Consider the following 14,102-nt stretch of genomic DNA (forward strand, 5'->3'; position numbering starts at 1 on the left):
CTACAATGAATGGAGCTAAGATTCAAGAACCTCCTTGATACACTACAGAGGAAAGTATCCAGCGACGCAGGGAGACTGGAACTCCAAAATAAATACACTTCGTATGTGAGATCTCCTCACCACCCCACAAGGACACCCTGGAACTCCAAAATAAATATACTTCGTATGTGAGATCTCCTCACCACCCCCACAAGGACACCCTCATAATTCAAGGTGCCATTGAGGGTGCTCCATGGGAGGGTCAGGTCGGGGCCTGTGGGGACCTGAAGTGACTGGTCTCTGCAGACTGAAAAGAGAGTGAGCAGTGTTGCCAGCCCAGCTGCACCCAGACTCCTGACTCAGTGAACTGTGAGAAGATAAATGTGTGTGGTTTTCAGCCTCTAAGCATGTGGTTATTTATTATGCAGGAATAGATAGATCACGCTGGGGAGCCAGGGTTAGAGATACTAAAATGTATACGATGGAACTGTTTTCAAGGAAAACCCAATAAAATATATAGACAACTAGTAGAACTCACTAAGATTTCAGCAAATTGTCTGGACACCACACAAACATTCAAAAATCAGTAGTCTTCCTATAGATTAGCAGCAATGGGTTTTAGGAAATGTAATAAAAAAGTAAGATCTAAAACTATAATGCATCAAATAAACCTAATAGAAGGTATAAAACACCACTGTGAAGAATACTATCCAGCATTTTTCAAGAACTAAAAAATAAAAAGATAATAATAAATATAGTGAAATATATTCCATCCATGACGTGGAGGACTCAACAGGCCTGAAAAGTCAAGTTTTCCCTAAATCTGGCTTTCAGTTTAATGCAGTTGAAACAACAAAACCCCACAGGGATTTAAGCATAAATTCAAAACATGGATTCTAAACTTCAATTATAAAAAGAAAGATATAAGAATAATCAAAAGAATTAAAAAGAAAACAGTGAAGGTTTTCCTTGCCCACTATCAAAACTTATTTTAAATACATAGTAATGAAGTCAGTGTGATGTTGGTGCATAGCAAGAAATATGTTGATGAGACAAAGAAGAAGAAAACCTAGAATCAAGTGAGATCAATCAAATGAAAAAGCTTAATAAATAGAGGAAGCATTAGAAATCAGTGAGAAAATGGTAGACCTAGTCATAGAAGCCTCACATGTGGAAAAATAAAATAAAATTAGATCTTTACCCCACACTACACACAGAAACATATTCCAGGTGGATTTGAAACCAAATGTGGAAAAATAAAACTATAAGACAAAACTAGTTGATATGGAAGGATACTTTGAGATGTAAAGTATAGATATGCAAATGGGAAAATGAATTAAATTGACTTCTTTCAATTTGAAAACTTCTCCATGACCAAAATATACCCTTAAGCAAAGTTTTAAAGTAGTGATATCCTGAGAGAAGTTTCATCATATATAACAGAAAAAAAAGATTAATCCCCAAAACATGTAAAGAACTCTTCACAAATCAATAAGAAAAATGCCAACAACCCAGCCCTAAACAGGAAAACCCATGGCATCTGACTGACTCTAAGGGGAAACAACCCTTTTCAAATGAATTGTCATCTGAGCCCTGATATGGGGAAACACTTCCAAGTTTGTCAACTGGATGTGGGTGGGAACATGGGGAACAGGCCTCTGACACCGCTGGGGGTGGGAGGGCACAGACTCGGCATCCCAACTCCAGGTAGCCCCCCAAGAACACTCATATGCACGTCCCACCAGCAACAGTCCCCGCAGCATAGTTGGCAGGTCCCAAGAAAGAAACACGCTGAGGTGGCTGAGAAATGCACCCTCCTCCTGAGACAGACTCACTTCCTGGAGCCTGTGAGCCCTACTCTATATGGAAAAAGATGATATTACCATCTAAGGAAAAGAGGTCAAAGTAAAGATTTTGAGAAGAGGAGGATACTCTGAATTATCATGGTGGACCCTGAGGGGAGTCACGTGTGTCCTTATAAGAGGGAGGCAAAGGATGTTTGGGGACAGCCCCACGTAGAAGGGACATGTGACAACAGAGGCAGATGGAGTGATGCGGCTACAGCCCAGGCACACCTGGAACCCCCGGGAGCCAGAAGAGGCAGGAAGGACCCACCCCGGAGCCTCGGGAGGGAGGGCGGCCCTGCGACATCTTGGTGTCGGACTTCTGCCCTCAAGACTGTGAGACGGTAAATTCTTGTTTTAAGTTTCCTGGTTTGTGGCAACTTGTCAGAGTGGCCCAGGAAACTGTTTAGTATTAATATTCATCAGTATGAGGATGGCTAAACTCACCTGGGTGTTTTCCTATGTTCTTTGCCTTATCAGAATTGTAGAAAAAGCAAAGCCCAGAACATACTATCCATGTTCAAATATGCAAGTTATTCAAATGAAGAATTTATGTGCAGAGTAAAAGCATACATAGGATAAAAGTATAAGAACACGGGCTGTACACATGCCATATGCCGGGGAGGGTCTCAGGGGGAGGCGGGGGGTTAGCACTGCTTCTAAGGAAGGATCCGGTAGACCTATATCCATCTGTACAAATAAATGTAAAAGTCCAGGGCAAATGCTTGTATTAGCTCATTTAAGGTGAAAGGTTCATTTTTGTTTATTATATTATACTTTGACTTTATTGTAGTTCTTAAATTATAAGAATAATAAAAATAATAATTGTGCATTACTTCCAAATGGATTCATTTCCCTACAGCATATAAAAACCTTTCCATACAGATGTTTTAAAACCACAGTCTGTAAGACTCCAGCTTCATAATTCTGATGATGCGAGCGTTAAGAAAACAAACTCTGCAGCATCCATCAGTTGACATGTATCTGTTTAATAGTTTAAACCCTATTGCTTTTGCAATGTTCTTATAATGCCCCATTCATTTTGCAGTTACATCTCTGAAAACTATCATCTTGATCTCCTTCTCTCAATTTTTCTTAACTCTTTAATAATAATCCAGGCAATGGTATATCAGAATGGAAATTGCTTCTAAAGAACACTGTAATAAGTATATGTCAGGCATATTACAGAGGATTTGCTTACTTTTGATTTAAAAAGACAACCTTTAATCTAAGAACTTAGAACTCGGAAATGTGTCTTGCATTGCCAAAGCTCATGAGTAAATGCAGATCTGAAAAAGGTGGCTGTGTCCCCCCTCACTCATTCAAAATTAATCATGTGCCATTTGCCTCCTAAGCAGTGGGTTCATGTCTCCATTGAATATTCCAGGGCTGGGCAAATATTGACCAACTGCTGGAAACCGTTTTCCTGTCAGCAAATGGCAACAGCTAAGGAGTAATGGGGGTCTTGAGGGGAGCCCAGGGTCTGAGCATCTACAACCCCAACTCGCAGGGAGTTCCTGGATGAAAGATTAAACATGTTCGGGTGTTTCTGCACGAGGAGGTGTCTTGAGAAGTACAGAGTTAAGTTCAAACGCTGATTATATTTAATCAGATTTTAATGCAAAGGAATTGATATGAAAGTAATGGTATGTATTTCAGTGGTTTTTCAGAGAGACAAGAAGCGAGGCCTGATTTCTAATCACATGTCCTCTTCCATCGTTTTTTTCAGGTATAGGATCCCTTTCAGGGATCCTTGCCTAGTTTTTCATCATACAGTATGGAACACAGAATTTTAGAACAGAAAGGAGTCTTTGAAGTTCTTGATTCTAATTCCCTCCTTTCACAGGAGGAAACGGAGGCCACGAGATGGAATCCCTCCAGAGGGCCTGAGACAGTTGCATCCTGAGTTCTCTGGCCCAGAAATGTGTGAAAAGTAAAGGGAGCACGTTATGGACGGACTTTAATGTCAGGCAACATCCTGGCACACCCACATCCCTTCCATTTCAGATTACTGTCTCTTGACTGGTTTCTTTGCTGCTAGGCATTTGCTCAACTCTTATTGCAACCACAATTATCTGTATAAGATCAAAGTCTGAACAGATGGCTTTTGTACTTAAAAACTGTCTATGGACCCAGAGTACTCCCTGAATAAAGTCTCAAAGGCATAAAACAGACTACAGAGTCCCTGTTCCCATTCAGCCCGAGCTATGGTGGTGCTCCCCAGTCCTGTTAGACCCCCCCCAAGTGCTCCAAGTGTCCCCTCCACACTCCTGGCCCTGGTGTGTGCTGTTGCACCCTCACACCCACTTCTCTTGGCTGAGACAAATCATTCCCATCCTGAGTCTGCCCTTCCTCAGTCCTAGAAGTTTTCTCTGAGTCCCAAAGGCAACCCCAGTCTGTGCATCTGCCCAGCATCCTCACTTTCAATGAGTTGCCTTCCCCGTCCCATCTTGGTGTTCTGGTAGGGTTACCAGGCACAGCGAACATCCCTCCTGGCTGCAGAGATGGGCAGTGACCAAGACCCACCTAGAAACCTTCCACAGTCTTGTTTCTGGGTGGACCTGGAAGGCCAGTCAGTTCTGCCGGTCCTTTCTTGGGATTTGAAATGCAGAGTTAGGAGAGATGAGCTCTCTTCCTCCAGATGCGTCTTGCTCTGTCTGTGGCCCTGCCTTCCTGAGGTGGTACCCATCCCCCCCTACACACACACACACACACACACACACACTGCTGTGGGCAGCCATCCTCAGTGGGAGAGAAAGTTACCAACACAGAGAGGGAAGCAGACCCAAGAGACAAAGATAAAGGGTCCTATTGATGTAGTCTCAGTTCCTGGACTGTCCATCTTGGCTCCCCAGGCTATGAGCCAGCCTTTTCTCCTTGTTTAAGCCATTTCTTGTTGTTTAAACCATAAGCATAATGATTAGACCACTTTTCTCACTGCCTGTCCTCTTTATTTTTACAGGATCCTGTAACTGCCTGTCCACTGACTATGTTCCCCACAAGAATGTCTGCTCCCAAATCCCTAAGATGGTTTGCATTTACTCTGCATGGTGTCTGGGTAAATAAAATGGGTAGTTGAAAACTATTTGTTGAGGAAAGGAAGAAAGAGGAAAAGAGAAAGGGATGAAGGAAAGGAGGGAGAAAGGGAGGAAGGAAGGAAGGAAAAGTCTACTAAGTGTTTGCAGAGAAAAACCTGTGGGGTCACAAAAGGAGAACTCAGCTTTAGTCTGACTCAGCCACTGACTCAGCGCCTGAGTGTCCTCCAAGCTTATTCTCATCTGTTCTTCCTTCTCCCACCTGTACATTGAGGGTGTGGACCAAATGGCCTCTAGATCCTGCCCAACTTCAACATGATTCTGTGAAAAGGGAATGAACTGATCAGGTGAGTTTTCTGCCACTGGAGGGGTCCACAGAGAGATCGGTTGGCTGCCCAGCAGGGATGCTGCAGCCGAGATTCAAATTTTGGATGAGGTGCTGGGCTGGATGTTTCTATCAGAAACATTTGTAAATTTCTAGATTTGAAGAGCTTAATAATAAACAATCTGCATGAGCTTTAGCTTTCCAGGATTAAAGTCTCAGAACAGCATCTATTGAATGAATAAATGAATGAATGAATGAATGAGTGAATCAGGTGCTGGGGCCCAGGGAACACTTGTCTGTAGTTCAATGATCTCGCCACTAGATGTCACCCTCGTTCATTCTGGCAGCAGAACTCGGGGTTCCCACTCTTCAGATGCAGGGCTGGGGGCATGGACCAGCAGTGCGGGGGAGAACCTGCACTCGTTGGCAGCCCCCGTCCTCCTGCAGGTGAGGCGGCACCCTGAGACAAGGACAGTCAGGAAACAGAAGGTTAGCCCCTCACTAACTTCTCCCCTTTGCTGACCCTATTCTTCCCTGAAACCAAAATGAGGTTTTTGCTAGAAATCTCTTCACATGATTTTGTAAGCACTGGAGGGAAGACAGGGTCAACCCCACAAAAGTTTAGCAAAATCATAATTGGAGTAAAAGAGCAATAAAATAGGCATACATTGCAGATATTTACAATGAATTAAATTTCCAGTTACCAAAACACACAAGATTCATGGGGGCTGAAACATACCTCTTACCTCCTTAGCTATTCAGGACACACAGGCAGGCAGTGATCCGTCCGTCTCCCCAGACCAGCCTTCTCTGCCTAGGACCCCTCTCGCACTGAGGCTCCCTGCGTTTCATCTGCATCAGCTGCACACCTCTCCTCCATTGTGATGGGAGGGGCGGCTCACTGACCACTCCGCTCTCCTTCCCACTCCCCCCACCCCCGACCCTGCAGACACTGCCCAGGAGGATTCCCTGGTATCAAGAAACCAATGACTGATTTAAACTTGGGGTCCAGATAAAACAGTGTCACATCCCACTCCCCAGCAAGGACCCCTCCCGTAGAGAGAGATCACTCCATCTCCAGTTAGAAAACGATCAATGTCTGAACGAGCAGCTCAATGAATGTTTTGAAAAGTTTGCTGCTTCTCCTTTAACCTCTGCTAATAGAGAGGAGCAGGGGCGGGGATAAGCCAGGGGACTCTGGTAGATGCTTATTTGGCTTTCCCCATTCTGTTACGCACCTGGTGCCTTGAACTCGGGCGGAAAGCAGACCCCTCGCAAAAGGCAGTGCCTGACTCACCACCGGCTCTATGCACTTTATCAGTGACAAGAATGGTGAGCATTTGTGCAGACCTTTATGGCTTTCGGAGAGCCCTCATTTATTTCTGCAAAGGCCTTGCATGCGAGGTAGGTGGAATTTCAGTCACAAAACTACCAGCTGTCACGCTGACCACCAAGCTTGCCATGGACTGTCCTCCTGACTGGCCCTGAGAGTGGTGAAAGGCTGCCCCCCCAAGGAGATGCTCCCAAGTCCCTGAGGAAGGCATCCTCATTTCATGTGAGGACAGAAAGACAGTCCCCTACATCTCTGAACACAGGTAAAACCAGTACATAATCTAAAAGAAGCAAAGAATGAAAACAAAGCCAAACAAAAAAGGGAGAGAAAAGACGGGCCAGCTGCTTTGAAGCCTAGTCTGTATATGGATGGCTGGGGAGGTTTGCAGGCCGAGGAGGCTGTGATGTCTGAAAAATGGGATTTTGTGAAGCCCCGGCCATATCCTCTCCCCTCCAGCTCACACCGCAAACCCAAAGGCTCTGGATCTCGCTGGAAATCAAAGGCGTCAAACCTCCCCTGTGCAGGGCAGAGGGTCCCCCAGAGCCACCTCCCCACGCACCACGAGCAAATAGGGGGAGGTCAGAAGCCCTGCGTCCACCTGCTCGTCCTCCTCGTCTGCCACTGGCTGCAGGCAGAGTCAGAACGGTCTCCTAGAAACCACCGAAGGCTTCAAAATCAAACCTCTCCCTGGAGACGGGGCGAAATACCCGCCTCTAGCTTCATCATGCAGCGGGAATGCAAGGAGTCCTTCGCAGGACAGTTATTCCCGTCTGAACTTCAAAGGTGGAACAGCAAAAATTAATTCAACGGGAACTAGCTTGCAACTCGATCACACTGCAAGAAATAAACCCGCTGCTCTGAAATCAATGACACTTATCCCAGGGCGTTTCAGCCGCTCCTGAGGTGCTGGGGAAACATCCCGCCTTCTGTGATGGGCCCAGCGAGGACCCATGACCTGGACACACAGCAGCCACCCAGGAGAGGAGGGCAGTGATTCCACGGGAGGTGGGACCAGCCCAACGGGGGCATGTGTCTGAGCCCATCTTCCAAGCTGCGTTAGGAGAAGAGCCATCACCACTTTGCAATATGCATCAAGCCTGGGTTCTTTCTCCACATGTGCCTCTTAAATCAGTTAAAATCAAGCTTTTAAAAAATGCCGTAAAAGGACAAAGTCTCTGGAAAATCCTGGATGACGAGTTATAGGGTTGAAGGTCTAATTGCAAAACACAGATTATTTCAAGATCCAGTAGCGTCCTTCCTGAATTTCAAGGGCTTTGGAAGGGTGAGCCCTGGCCCGTCCTGTTCAGTGATGCTTCAGATACAAAGGCCACTATCCTTCCCCACATGCAATGCTCACCTTTGAGACCAGGTGTGCTGGTTGCTGTTGGGCGATGACAGGGTTGTGGGCTGGAAGCACAGAGGGCTGAGTGCAGTGCCCCAAATGAGCGTGTGAACAGCCTCCACCCCAACAGAGGAGTCACAAGTGTGCACAAGCACTGTGGAGCTGGCTTGTGCACTTGCTCCTGTCTTCCTGTATTGGTTCAGCTGATGTGTCAACTTTGCTGGGCCTCGGTGCCCAGATATTGGCTCAAGTACTTTTATGGATGCTTCTATGGAAGTGTTTTTTGAATGAGATTAACATTTAAATTGGTGGACTTTGAGTAAAGCGGGTTACCCTCCCTGTCCCAGGGAGGGCCACATCCAATCAGTTGAAGGCCGGGATAGAACAAAGCCTGACCTCCCAGAAGAGGAAGGAATTCTGCCAGCAGATGGCCTGTGGACTTGAACTGAAACTCTGCCCTGAATCTCCAGCCTGCCAGCCCTCCCTGCAGACTTTAGACTTAGCCTCCATCACTGCATAAGTTAATTTGTTAAAATCTCTCCCTGTCTCTCAGAGAGAGAGAGAGGGAGACATAAGTCCCAGAAGCAATATATAGTATCTCTGCCCACAGAGAGCCTTCTAACGAGAGGTGGCTTAGCAGACGGTTTCTCAGTTTGTCAGATTTTGTTAGTGCTTTTGTTTTTACTGAATACCTGGGTGTGCAAATGCAAGCTAGGATCCCATAAACCTCTCTGCATAAAAAAGGAGTGGAGATTTGGAGAGCATAGGTGCCACGCTGCAGTCAGCCACGACAGGGAGGATACAAAAGGAAAACACCAAGGAGACAGATTTTGGAGACATCATGTGTCCGGTGTCTTGGATGATGTGAGTTTGAGGTTGAAACCCTCCTGTGTCCCCCCTGCAGGGTAAAGTCATCACTGATCACTCACGATTCAGGTGAATGGATTCTTCCTGGGACATGCAAAGGAACACATGAATACAGAGGGAAGCACGTGGGCAGTTGGCGTGGGCGGGCTCAGACCTGTGGGCTTAGAACATCATGCCCACCATGAAGGAAGCGTGTTGCTCAAACCAAATCCTAGACTGTCTACTTGCACACACTCCACGTCTCTCTACACAGTAAAAAGAAAAGAAAAAAAAAGCACACCCACTGGCTGCTTTTCTTAAGGTGGTCCCCAGCTCATCCCCTCTGCCTGGGGGCAGTTGGTGTAGGGAGGAGGGGGGATGGCCCTGCAGTTAGCAGTGACCGTGTGAGGCCCTTGGTTCACAGGCCCACCTCCTCTGGGGTTGGGTGGGGGGAGAGGTGGGTCCACCCACAGTCCGTTGGTGGCATCTCTTCATTACTTCCACACACAGAATACGTCCAGTTCTGGACCCTTCCTAGAAGTCCCTCTGCTAATAACAAAGAAAGAATCATCTGTGTGGACTGAACAACAGCACAGCCTAGGCCGGGAGTGCTTGGGAGCAATGCTTCCCTGCTGGGTGATGCTCCAGCAGCTGGAGACGTGCCAGGGAGGCTGGGCTGCAGGGTGCTGAGCACGGCCAGTGGAAGAGACCTATGAGTGCCACCAGGCAGGTGTCCTTGCCAGGGGAGGACGCAGCTGGGGAGGAGCTCGAAAAGGATCGGGATTGGATCCTTGGACCAAAGCCTGGACCCGAAGAGGCTAGAACAGGCACCTCCCTCTGGAATTACCCTTGCATTCTGGAATGTTCACATGTAGGTAACAAACAGAAACAAACTACAGAATACTCTGTAATGACCTATATAGGAACAGAATCTACAAAAGAGGGGATATATGGATATGTATAACTGATTCACTTTGCTGTACAGCAGAAACTAACACAACATCATAAATCAACTATACTTCAATAAAAATTAATTTTTAAAAAATAACACCCTCTCCTGCTCCCCCATTTTATACTGAGAGAGAAATTGATAGACTAAATAAATGTAATTTGGGGTGAAAACAAAAAACAGCAGCTAAGTGCTCAGGCGTGTAAGTGACAGAAAGGAGAGGGCTGTGGTGAGGAAGGTGCTTCCCGGCCCTGGGCAGCCAGGCAGGTAGATCTCCTTCCCTATTCTTGGGTCAGTTTTCACACCTGTAACTGCTGGGATATTACTGTACCCAGTACCTGCCCCCCTGGGCTGTTGTGAAAATTAGCTGGCACATGTAAAGTACTTAGAAAATTGCCTGGCACACAGTGAGAGCCCAAACATATTTATCTGTTATTCACATCACCATTACTATTGCCCTGGCAAAGATGTTCACCCATTGCCAGCATCACCGGCACCGGCACCAGGGCCCCTAGAACTGGTTGTCCAACACTTCAGATCCGAGGGACCTGGGTGAGACAGGAGATTGATGAATGTACACCAGTGGTCATCACCGAATTTTATCATTCAATAAAACTGATAAGAAACTAAATCTAAAAATGTCGAGGCAGCTAAATAAATTATGGAACATTCAGGGAATTAAATGATACATAATTCTTTTTAAATCATACTTTCAAACACAACGATAAAACAGGAAAACGCCACTATTATAATGTTAAATGAAATAAGTGTGATAGAAGAACATTAACTTCAGCCTGTTCTAACTTCTATAATGTTTATGTTTTTATTTTATAGAGAAAAGAATAGAAAAAATGTATTAGTATTTACCCTGATGGAAATAGAGCAATTAATGCTTTCTTATTTTTATCTTTATGCTTTTCTCTGATATCTGAATATTCAAGAAAGGCTATTTTTAAAACAAACCCCAAAAAACGGTGTGCTATAAAGAAAGAAACAAGAAAGACAAAGGAAAAGAAGCTTGTAGGTGTGGTGACTCCACCGCTCTATCCCACGTGCCAGGGGGTAGCTGGTTTAAAGGCATGTATGTGCGTGATCTGGGGGCAGCCCCCGGTGCTCCCAGAGGCCCTGGGCTGAGGTCTCTCTCTAGCCGTGGATGGCTCCTCAGGAGGAAATGGGCGTGGAGGGAACGGTCTGCAGATGAGCCCAGAACGTGCTATGGGGGACGATGTGGTTCTCCACTTCTGGAAGAGCCCCAGGGAAGCAGAAAACAAGCTGAGCTCTTTGTGCTAAAAGCAGGAGCTGCCTGCATGGGTTCCTGGTTGCAGGTGCAGCTACTGCTTCCTCCTGTTCTGAGCCATGTCGGACAGAACCTCAGGGGGAGTGAGCTGAAGAAGGACTCGCTGGGTCCTGGGTTGACCAGATGACTATCTGAACGCTCAGGCAGGGAAATCGTCCGTATCTCTCTCTAGTTACCATCTCAGAGCTGAGCGCTGTCTCCACGGAACCAGGGCGCCCCCAGAGTGGGCTTCTGGCTGCATCCCAGATGGAGCTGATTGCATTAAGCAGAGTGCAAGCAAGAAGGCGATCACTGGGGGTGTCCAGACATCTGGGCTGATCCACATTCTACAACTTCGAAGGGCTCCAGAGGGGTTTTTAAACCAAAAGCTGGAAAGTCTGTGGGGAGCATCGCCTGCCGTGGGGTTCCCTCTGCCCAGTCCCACGTGTCCCCTGCCACCTGCCACTGCCACGCAGGAACGTTCAGGAGAGAAACCATGTCCTCATAGCCCCAGATAGCAAACAGAAAATATCTGTCAGTCTCTCAGCTGTGTTTCTCCAGCTCAGAAACAAAGAAGTGTTTCTCAAATAAGCCTGTACAGACTCATGGAACCCAACACACAGAACAAGACTTGCTCTGGGTATCTGTTCCAACAGGTCGTTGTGCTTTCTCTTTGTAGTAGATTAAAGTGGCAATTTCTTCTTTCTTCAGAAATAAAAGCTGACACTGTAAATGCCTCCAGCACCTCATTAGAGCTGTACAATAAGAACAGTGTTTCCTGGAATAAATAGCTTACAAAAGAGACGTGAAATTAAGTTCCACGCGGAGCAGTAATGTAATGTAAATTAAAATTACAGCATCTTCTGAAAACGCTCTCTGTCGCGTGGCAGAATGGGGCTCCTGAAGCTTCCAGGTCAGCGTTCCAAACAGATTCGGATAAATGGACTCAACACTAGGCACCCAGGGTGGCGACCAGCCTGCCCAACACACCTTCCTCTGTCTGTGTCTGGTGGCCAGCACAGGCCGACTGTGCCCGTCTCCAAGCCCCCATTAAACACTCCAGAACCAAGTGAAGGACACACGTTACCTCAAGGGGGGAGTAAGATGGAAAGCTGACCATGTGCTCATGGACATGCTAAGTTGGGGAGTAACGTGAAAACACAGCCCCACCTCACACGGCGTCCAGCACTCAGCCTCTGGGTCCCAGGCCGGCCTCCTTCACCTCTCATTTGCCCGCATCCTGCAACCTTTCTCCACTGGATGCACTGGCTGGTACGTCAGGCCAGGGTTTCTCAACCTCAACACCTTTGCCAGTTGGGGCCGGACACCTCCTTGGTGGGGGTTGTCTGTGCGTTGTGTGCATTTAGCAGAATCCCTGGCCTTGACCCACTAGACACCAGTAACATCCCTCCCCTGTCTCCCACCAAGCTGCAGTTTTGACCATCAGAAGTGTCTTCCGATGTTGCCAAATGTCCCCTGGGGGGGGCGGGGCCGAGGGCAAAGTCACATCCAGATGAGAATGACTGCATCAAACTCATCTGAACTAAGTCTAGACCTGTGATGACGGAAGAGATTCCCACGTCAATCAACATATAACCTGACATTTTCCTTATCAAATTGCATCGAGTAAAAACCTGGTAGTGTGTATTCAAGATAAGAAATATAAAGTGAGTTAAGCAAAGGAGATGATTGATAGGTGATAGATAGATAGATGATGGATAGATAGATAGATAGTTGAAAAACTTAAAGCTGATAATGGTGTAAAAAGAAATAAAAGTATATTCGGGAATCTGGGTTTATATTGAAACTTGAATAAAATGGAAGGACTTTGTACTTTTATGCCTTGTTTTGGCACTGACTTGTACCCTAACTTCCAAAAAGCTTGAAACTTCTAGAAAATGTCACTTAGAAGATCTGGAAGTACAGGAACACAGCCCTTTTCTCCTGACACAAAGTCTCCTGGGAGGCAAAAGAGCAGGGCTGTCCTCCTCCATCTCCAGGCTCATTTCTTCAATGTTTCAAAACACCTGCTTCTTCTGATCCCCGCAGCTGGAAGGTCTTCTCCCCTCCCTTCTCCATTGGGCAGAATAACCTGTCATTTGCGTGGCTGGACAGTTAACCCCGAGGACCTCGTGGGAGGATGTGAGGGTGCTGGATTCAGCAGCGCCTTGCGTCCTACCACCCAGGTGCCTTGCAGACCCCACCTGAGTCTCGAGGTCTTGTCCGCAGACTCCAGCTTGAAGAGATGTCCTTCCCAGTAAACACAGGAGCCTCCGCACTTCTCAAGGTTGGGATCTGCCTCTCTGGCCTCGGCTGTGCCCACACCCTGAGTCCCTCCTTCGATTTTGAGGACACACTTCAGCCAGCCCCTGGTGCACTCGGAGCTGGGAGTGGTCCAGCCCGGGGATCCCAGGTCTGACTGGATATAGTGTTTCTGTTTCTCGCCTTTCCTGAAGTGGATGTGCCGTGCCAGGCCCTGCGGGGCCCCCCTCGCTTTTCGGAATAATGTCCCTGTGGCTTCCCCTCCTGCTCTAACCCTGCCGTTTCTATACTGGAAATATTAGCAAGACGCAACTTAATGGCACATCCTCCAAGATGACTGCGGCACTCACGATGAGGTACTGCAATCAGGCCCAGAAGTGGGGACTGCAGGGCCAAAGCCAAGGGCTCGCTATAAATCCCAGATGCCAGACCCCTGGATGGTAGGAAGGTAATAAACAGAAAAGCCCAGATCCAGCAGGCGTGGTTGTTAAATAAGATTCTTTGTGACTTACTAAGAAAGAGGAACATCGTGAGGAATTATCACTGCACCCTCCACAGCAGTAATCTACATGTGTTTATTTAATAAACAGAAGATGGCTTTATTACACACATTTGATTTCCATATGCAATCGTTTCCTTATCTGTCACTTGTATCTAAGCGGGGCTCTTTCTACGAATCTGCAAATGAAAAATTCAGCACCGGGCACAGGAAACTCATTTAACGTCGAGTGCAGTCAAAATCAAGATTTCTTTATTTGTAGTAACAACGCTGTTGAATCAGAAAATGACTCTCCCTTTCTGCATGTCCTTCCCCCTTCACAACTCAGCCATTTGATCATAAATTGTCGAGTGTCGGCGTGTCTCTCCCACTCCCCACACCGGCCGAGACAGATGAAAACCCCGCACACCGC

Source organism: Mesoplodon mirus (genome assembly GCF_964341445.2).
Source record: "Mesoplodon mirus genome assembly, chromosome: 5".
NCBI classification, from domain to species: domain Eukaryota; kingdom Metazoa; phylum Chordata; class Mammalia; order Artiodactyla; family Ziphiidae; genus Mesoplodon; species Mesoplodon mirus.